Below are 9,536 nucleotides of genomic sequence, written 5' to 3' on the forward strand. Positions count from 1 at the left end.
AATAGAATAAAACAGCTTACAGTAAAAGATCCCCAAGCTTAGAGAACCAGAAATTTTTATAATGGGCAGTAGGCCTGCTTGACTTTTGCCCCAGAGGGCATTGTCTTGATTATACTAGACAGTAAAGAAACCTGCCCTTTGCTCTAGAGAGAGAGGCTGTCTCTAACTTCCAAGGCTGTTCACTATTCAGAGATCCTTGGAGAAGCCCAGACAAAGCCAGCTGATGCCTATGCTCCACTAACTGCCTGCAAGAGACCCATAAAGAAACTCTTTACTGGAAATTAAATGATAAAGTTAAAACAATAAGAATTCAAATGTGGCAGGATATAAAGCTCTCATACTGTGGGCTACTATCCACCTGCCCTCATCAACCACAGGGCCAGGTACCAGACACTAGGGGCAGCCCCTACGCCCCAGAGCCCAGTGAAATGTTCATTCAGATTAGCCAGTCCTACGCTGCTTAGCCATTCTTCCCGTGAAACAAAGGCTCTTGTCTACATTTCCCCCTCCTTCCCTCTGCCTCTGGATTGACCCCGGTGCTGCTCTGTGTGACATGCCTTGCACCCTCCTCTTGGGAACTGTAACAATCTATCTTTTCAATGTCAGTTGTCTCCTGATCTGTCAGCCTCACTATACCTCAATAATAATCAAACCTATATTTTAACATTCTGTCTTTTGCTATCTAGCAAAAATGGCAAAGCCTGGCAACATTCAGTTGGTGAAGCTGTGGGGAAACAGGTGCTCTCAAGACGTGGTGCTGGGAATGCACCGTGGTTAGACATTTATGGGGGGAAATTTGGTAACATCTATCAAAACTACCTATGCAGTTACTTTTTTGACCCACCAGTCTTCTAGGAATTTATCCACAATACATACCTCTAACAACAGGTATATATATAGGTTCAAAAAAAAAATACATAGGCACAAGATTACCAACTGGAGCATTATTTGCAATTGCAAAATAATGGAAATATACTGAATACATACTCACAGGCAATCTGTTGAATAAACTACAGAATACCCACACGAGGGTTTGGGTGGGGAGAGTAAGATCTCTATGAACTGATATGGAAGGATTTCTGGGGTATATTGTTTAGTGGGGGGCAAAAAAGCATAGTAGAAAAAGGATATATGAAATACCTTTTTTCTTAATTTTCTGTAAGACAGGAATAACAAGAAAATACGTATCTGTTTAAGAAACCTAGAAAGGATAACTCAGAAACTAAGGTCAGTTTCCTCCAGGAAACAGATGAGAACATAACGGGAGGGATCATAGTGTTGAATGGTGCTCTTCTAAATTGTTGTATAGCCTTGAACCACGTTAATGTTTTCATGTAACTATATAATGTTTTTATATACTTATATAAAATTATCATCAAGGACTGGGAAGAACCCTAAAATGCAAACACAAGCAATGAACCTATTTCAAATGGGCAATACAGGAACTACCTTCTGTGTATTGTAGGGCTGCGAAATGCGTAAATACAGTGATGGTGTTAGGAATCAGATTTCCCACTGCTGGAGAACAGAGTTACAAATGTGGGCCTGAATAAACTTAGGGAGAGCCCTGTGGTTTTGGAATAGAATTGGAACTGTCAGTATGAGCTTGTGGTCTTAAATACATATACACAGAAACAGATATAAATGTGTGTGTGTGCGTGTTTCCTAGTTCTGCCCACTGAAAGGGCCTAGAGGCATTCTTCTGGACAGCCCCATAGGAATGAGTGCGCCTGTTCCCCACTAAAGGGAACCCAGCTCCTTGGAGAAATGACTAATTCCAGGGCTGGGGCAGGGAGTGTACAAGTTAGCCCGGAACATCTGAAAATGTCAGGAAGTAAAAAAATGCTTATAAAACGATGGAGCTATGTCACAGGATATGGGAAACAGCTGTAAGCAGATACGGTATAAAGTTGGGATAATTTGAGCATCAATTTAAAAAAATAATGATAACAAATTATAACCCACTAAATAAATGTAAATCCATGAGTCCATGCTGACAATAAATGAATGAGAAGGAAATCTCCCTCTCACAATAGAATACGAAATAATGTAGAAAGAATAATGGAACTAGAGATTCACCACTGTTTCTGCAATCATTACAGTAACAACTGATTCAAGCCAAAATCTTCAGTGGATTCTAAAAACTAAAGCGTGAAGATGTGAAGATCAGGATATCTGCATGGCTTCACTGTAACTCCCCCATAAGTGACATGTTAATTACACAGAGAAGACGACAAACTGCAGTGGGAAAACCTGGCAGCTCCTTGAAGTGATTAAAGTTACCATCCCCTAAAATGGGACAAACTGACATGTGCCTCCTGATGCAAGGCACACAATAGCACTTTTGTGGCTTCCCTACCAACATGGGTAATGGGAATCTAACCATGAGGAAACATGAGACAAAGCCAATTGAGGGACAAATGGTGAAATTACCAAGACTCTTCAAATACGGCCATGTCATGGACAACAAAGAAAGGCTGAAGACATGGAGATTAAATGCAATGCGTCATCCTGAATTGAATCCTGGACCAGGAGGAAAAAGCTAAAAAGGATATTGTAGAGAAAATGAAAGTTCCTATGGCCAGGATTCTCACCTGACCCTGGTCCACTTGCTTACTACACACGTGGGCAATACGTTGTTATTGACTCTATAGAGCTCTGCCCAGTGCTCTGGGCTGCAAGGCGGCAGGAGAGCAGAGGCTGGAGTGGTGGCAGCGCCAAGGACAGAGACTGAGGCAGGCTGCAGGGGCAGAGAGGCCCGGAGGCAGAGCCCAGCTTGCCGCTTGCAGACTTGCTGAGGTGGACTTGGCTCTGCATCCTGCCACCATGGGAATAAAGTTGGGTATAAACCCTTTCACCTCAAAAATGCTCCACTGTTATTTTTTGGTCTCACCAAATCAAGAGTGAACTTGCCCAGGGCTGAAACCCATTGGCAAGACAGCTATGTCAGGTAAATTGAAAAAATTTGAGTATCAATGGTGGTTTAGCTAATTGCATTACACCAATGTTAGATTTCCTGATTTTGATCCTTGTATCTTGGATGTGTAAGAGAATATCCTTGATGTTAGGAAATACAGCCTGAAGTCTTTAGAAATACAGGAGCATGATGTTTACAACTTACACTCTAATGATTTCGTGGGGAAATGTGTATTCATTTAAGGCAAATGTGTCAAAATGTTAACCATTGTTCTTACAACTTTTGTTAAGTCTGAAACCATATAAAAATAAAAAAGCTACCCCCCACAACCACTAAAAAATTAATACATAAATAAAAAGGCGCATGAAGTGCCCGACATAATGAATGAAGACCCACACTACGGTCTGTGTGGCTGCCTCCCCAACAAAACTTTTACTTTCTTCCTGGCTTAGGGTCCCTGATTTTGAGTACCATTAAACTTAAACTAGAGCATATATAGAATACTTTAATTTTTTAAATAAAAAAATAAGACCATCTCCAAAACATAGGGAAAAGTGAGTATTATTGAGTGAATGTATGAATCAATGAATCAGTGAATGAATGGACAGAGCAGGGAGTGAAGTGGAACGGACAGAGGATCCCCCTCAAAGTGCTGGGCCTATCGCCAGTCTCATTAAAATCAGGGGACCTTCAAAAATTCCAGGGCCCAGACTGCACTTAAGACCAAGTTGGGCTCTTCAGAGGGTAGGACCCAGGCAGCCAGTTTTGAAGGCTTCCTAGGTGATTCCAAAGCAGTTTGACAACCCTTCATCCCCAGCTCTGTGATGCCCTGTCCATTGGCCCTGTCTTCTGTCACTAGAGGATTAAAGTGTGAAAGACCCCTAAACACATGGGTTCCTCTCCTTAGCCTGCCTGAGGTAACTGTCCTGCCCAAGATTTTGTCCAGCCACGGGCCCCACCCTCGTGGAACCTCCAGCACCAGGCCCTGCCTCCTCCATTTTGATATTTACCATGAGGGATCCAGTGTCACCATCGGGGCAGTCTCCCCGGGGACGGATGCAGGTCTTCCTACTTTCTGGTCACTCACTGCCGCTGAAGGACAGGCTGGGAGGAGGGAGAATTGTGGAGGGCAGAGAGCCTGTGGGATCTGAAACCACTTGCCTTTGCTCCGCATGATGCAGTAGCTGTTAACCTTTTCCCAGGAGGGCTGACCCCCGAGCTGGGTCTGGCTGGGTGCCAGCAGCCTCCCATCCCAGGGGTGCCGTTCTTGGCTGTTAGCCTGCACTGTCTCCCTGCAGACACAGCCTGAAGAGGAAGGAGCCTTGAATTTCAGTCTCTTCTTTGATTCACATCATCCTGTAGAAGACACGCAGCATTCTTGAGCCTTAGTTTGCCTACCTATGCGAACGGCAACCCCTGCCCTTGCCAGTGAGAAGAGCATGCTGTTTCACTGCAGACAGATGCACTGGGACTGTAGAAAGTGTTTTTTATTTGGTTTAGAGCTTGTGCATAAATACAGAAGGGGATGCTGATCTGACAAACACAGAAATGACCGAGGGTGGGCCTCTCTGGGGGAGAAGTTGGCAGGTGAGTCTGAGACCTGTTTTTAACATGGTCCTCAAGGAGGATTTGGGAGGGTCCTGAGGAAGGGGGGTACAGGGATGACGTTGTGGCCCTCCCCAGCTCTGCTAGCAGGCTCGTCATGAGCCAAGCAGTCAGACCAAGGATCCTACCAGGAGGAAGCAGGTATTGACAGGGGTGCTCACCACAGCCAGGAGTGGTTGTGCTTTCTCCACACCTTCTCATCGGCTTCCTCCAACCTTGGGAGGCAGAGATTTTAATCCCATTTTCCCGATCAGAAAACTGAGGTTCAGACAGATTAAATAACTTGTCCAAGGTACCACTGCCACTAAGTGGTAGAGGGAAAATTCAGACCCAAATCTGCCTGACTTCAAAGGGTGTGCTTTCCCACCTCTGAGAGTCCGTCCTTCCACAGGGCCTTCACATCAGACACATGTGGAGAATGAAATGCTTTTAAACAAGGTGGGCCAGGCTAGGGGACATTACCATGCTGTTGGATGAGTGGAGGGTGAAGAAGGCATCGTCTGAGATCAGGTATTGGAATCTCTGAGAGGCGAAGGCCCAGCCACTACAGGGCTGCCTGGGAGAGGGCCCTCAGCCCCCAGGGCCCAGTACAGGGCTCCCCCAGTGGCCCGGAGAGGCAAAGACCAGGCTCCACAGATCTCGCTCTGCTGGGAGAGGGCTGAGCTGGGCAAGAGCACCCCACTTCTGGGGAGGCCTTTGGCAGTGTGGAAAAAGCCTGTTTGAGCCCTAAGCAGGACAAGCTTCACAGGCTTGCAACCAAGGCCATTGTACAGGGCCCTGCATTCAGAAAAGGCCCATGCTTGGGATAAAATTCCTGTGATCGCTGCTTGAAATTTTTAGTATATTTTATTTTTGAGCTTGTTTTACAGTCGGTCAGATGGGGCAATGGAGCCTGTGCTGGGGATTGGGAGCTTGGAGTCTTGGCTCACATACGTGAGCCACTCCCAGTCCATCGTCATCTCCACCTCCACTGGAGTCCTTCATTCTTGTCCCTTCAGCAGAGACTCAAGGAAAAGAGTTGGAGTTGAAGCAGATAAGGCAAAGCATGTCCTGAGGGCAACTAGCAGGCAAAGGGGGTACAGGCGTGTTCAGGTAGGAAGGCTGCAATTCCTTGGGGTCACCTATCTGCCATGGCTTAGGGGTGTCTTTTTACTCCACGGTCCACTAATGAGGTAGCTGGCCCATCATTCACTTGAGGCCACTTGATTGCATCTCTCTCCTGCTAGCTTGTGAACTCCAGGACACAGACCACTTCTGGATTTTGTTTTCTTCACTTCCCCAGGCTTAGCAGTGTCTGGGGCAGAGTAGCGGGGTGGATATTGTGAACACGAAAGAGGCCTGGCCCTGGAAAGTGCCCTGTGATGTTCACTCCTTTCCCTTCCCTCTGGCTGAGAACGCTTCTCATGAAGAACTCTTTCAGCTGTACAACTCCGCTAGACAGCTGGAGACGCAAAGCACAAAGTGCCGAAAATATTTAAGTAGAAACTTGAGTTAAGCACAGAGCTTATAAATATTTCTTTCCCAGATTGCATACAATTTAAAAATACTTTCTCAGCTCCTTTTCATGATTTGGGTGGTGATTAAGGAAAATTACTCTTCAAGCCTGAACATAATTACTGCCCTTTTCATGACTTGTTTTTTCCCCTTGAGGAGGTGGCAGAGGAGGAGCGGTGGAGCAGGAAGTGGAGATGGGGCATTGTTGTCCCTGTTTAACTGACAGATCTGGCAGGGAGCCAAACCCTGTGGTGCTGCCAGTTTCTCAACTCTCCCCTTTTCTAATTTTCTCAGGGGCATATAAACAAGGATCAAATCCAATTGCCAAATGGCCCAGGTGATAATGCCAAACTGATGATGCCTGGCTAAACGAGGACTGTTACACAACACTGCAATGCCCAACTCACCATTTGGTTTCCTCCACCTCTACTCAATACTGCTGCTCCTTCTCGGGGCAGTAAGTTTTAAGACGCTAATGTCCCAAAAGATGGTAGTATCAGCAGATTTCTCAGGATCTATCACCTTTTATTCTGGGGCGGGGGCATGCAGTAAGAATTTGCACCGCTGCAAATAGCTCCTCAAGGATACAGAACCCCAAGGCTTACACATTTCCTTCAAGTTTTCCAAGTGACCAGGGTATAAACTCTTGTGTTGCCCAAGCATGATGTATTCACTGCATATTTAAACCCTAGCCTGGCTTCAAACTACCAAGCTTTCTGGTGGGCATAATGGCACACACATCCTAGACCTTGCCCAGCACTCCAAGAAAAGGGTCAGGTAACTTAGTTTACATATGCCATTGAAAGCTTCCTGTCCACTTTTTAGTTCTGATTATTATCTATGCTGTAACGTTGAGGCTTTAAAAGATACACCTTCTTTTACAAATGAACTTGTGGATGATCCAGAACTGTTTAAAAGTCAGAATACAGCACCCCAAAGAAAATGACTTAATTGAACTGAACAAGAGGTTAATTACCACAATCTACTAGAAGTGAGTTGCTGTGAACTGGGGATTAACACACAGCAAGTGAACATCAGTTTCCAAACTCACTGCTCAGAAAGGTAGGGTTTGCAAGTTTCTACATGCAAACCGGGCTCTAAATATGTTAAACTATGTTCTGTGAGGCAGATCATTTAGCTTATCCATTTATAATTTTTCAAGACACTGGAAATTCTGGCTGCACAGTTGCCAAACATGGTAGCTAGGCAATTTCCAACCTGATACTTATTTGCACAATTTATAAGCCCTTGGAATTGTTTGAATTACAACTAATGCTCAAATTAACTCTGAGTTCAATATGTATGGCCACTACAACCTCTGCAAAACTGACCGGTTATCAATAGGTAATGTGGTCGCCAGCATACCCTTATTTGCTTAGGAAGTTAGCCTTTGCAATCTCGAGATAATTTTTTCATTTTTATGTATTTTTCCAGATTGAAAATACAGATACCAATTTTTACCTTCACAAGAAAAATCCTGTTTCTTTGGGCTTTTTCTTAAGCTTTAAAATTGCCTTTAGCAATTCTTACTGGTGTCTCATCTAATAGCAAGTTCTTTGTAAACTAAGTGGCTGGATAATTATACTTCCTAGATAGCTTTTAAGAAAAAAATGCACTGGTCAATTAAATGTTAACCCATGTAAAGTGTTCAATATAGTGCTGGCAGAGTATGGACTCAATGTGATTATCAATGTTCTATTTGCACAGTGCTCATCACAGCCTGTTTGTAGTAGACCCACAACAGATGTTTAAGTGAATAAATGAGCACATATTAAAATGAATTTTAAAAATGCCCTTAAGTTTTTTCTTGAGCAGCATCAAGTTGGGCCCATATCCCCCTTAGAAACCTGCCTACAGGGACCACCCTCCCCTGCCCCCCAGAAAACAAAGAACCTCTCAACTGCTGTTTAATATGGATGAACAGAACAGAAATATCTTAAGACAAGAAGCCTGAGATGCTGGCCAATATTAAGCCTTTTTATCTTACCTACTCCAATGGTATTTATAAACCATATTATTTCTCTTCCATATTAAGGAGGACAAACACATTCTGAGACTATGGGACTTTCAAGAAATAGAAACTCACTTTAATGAGAACTGGAGGCTCTGGACTGATACTATACATGCCGTCTCTTACAGAGAAGCCCTACCACAGCAGTGCTGCAGAAATGACTAAGAAAATCTCAGAAATGAAAAACTGGAATCAATTATTTTAGATAGTGAAGTCTGGATACATGTACCAGTTTGCTAACTTCATGCGTATACTTTGGAAAACTACTTTCTTGGTCCCCTTCTCTGAGCTAGAAGAGTTTAACATTTAATGCTTCACTTTAGTTCAACATCAAAATAGGCCGTTACCTCACCTCCAAATTCTCAATAGCTTACCTTTGAAAGGTAGGGACAGGACACAAGGGATTACATTAAACTATCTCACAAAACTGTCCGGAGCAGAAAATGTTTCAATACTGCAGGCATAGAAGTGTATACCTTCAGTCAGACTGTAACGAGTAAAAGTGTGCCCTGATCTGCAATCTGCATAGTACCCACGGGGGTGATGGGAGGAGCTCCCATGCACTTAATGGAGGCTTAGCATCCAAGCCACGTTTTAAAGAGAGCACAGCCCCTAATGCAGGCCAATTCCACCTCATGCTCAGAGTGTTCCAATACCAGATTATGCTAGGGGATGACAGAGCCGATCTCCAAATATCACCTCCCTCATGTATTTTCAGTTGTTTTAAACAAGGAATACAAGAGCTCAGCATTGGTTGTTAACGGCCCGAAATCACTTGTGAAATGAGATTCTAGGTGAACAGGATAAACTTGAAAGAAGTTACTGTCGCAAGAAAACCAATTTCTGAGCACAGTAATTCCATTCAAAGATTTTCATGTACTTTTAAGATTTTTAAGTTGTGAAATGAATTAAGTACCAGAATGCTATCCTAATAAGTTCCAGTTATTTAGGTGAAAATACAGTATGGAATGATCTAGAATTCATTGTTTCATAACATTTACTTACAGTGAGGGAGACTCTTACCTGAGCGCACTGCCCCTTCCTAGCCCTCATAGCATAGTCCTTCCTACTCAGGTCAGAGGCCTGTGGGAGCCACTACTGCCAGGACTCTTACTCAGCCAAGGTGTTCCTATTTTGTTCACTGATTATCCAGTGTCAGAACAGCACCTGAGACACAGTGGCACTGGACCACTGTGCTGAATCAACTCCTGGCTAAGCCCTGACCTCACACTTAAGGGTTGGAGGGTGGTTCCCAGGTTTCATCTGGATAGCATGGTTGGGGTTGAGGTCACTGCTAACTGCTTTAATGCCTCAGCGCTACCTTAATTGCATGCACCTGCAGGTGCATTTCAAGTTTTTATTATATCCCTTCCAAAGAATATTTAATACCTCATGGTACCCCTCCTACGGGTAAAACAAGGCCAAAAAGCAGCAGCCTTTCTGAAGTGACAATCTAACTTGAACAAGGGGAAGGATGTGCTGAATATGGGTCAGTCTGTTGCCAGTTGT

The sequence above is a fragment of the Manis javanica genome, chromosome 4 (genome assembly GCF_040802235.1).
Source record: "Manis javanica isolate MJ-LG chromosome 4, MJ_LKY, whole genome shotgun sequence".
NCBI classification, from domain to species: domain Eukaryota; kingdom Metazoa; phylum Chordata; class Mammalia; order Pholidota; family Manidae; genus Manis; species Manis javanica.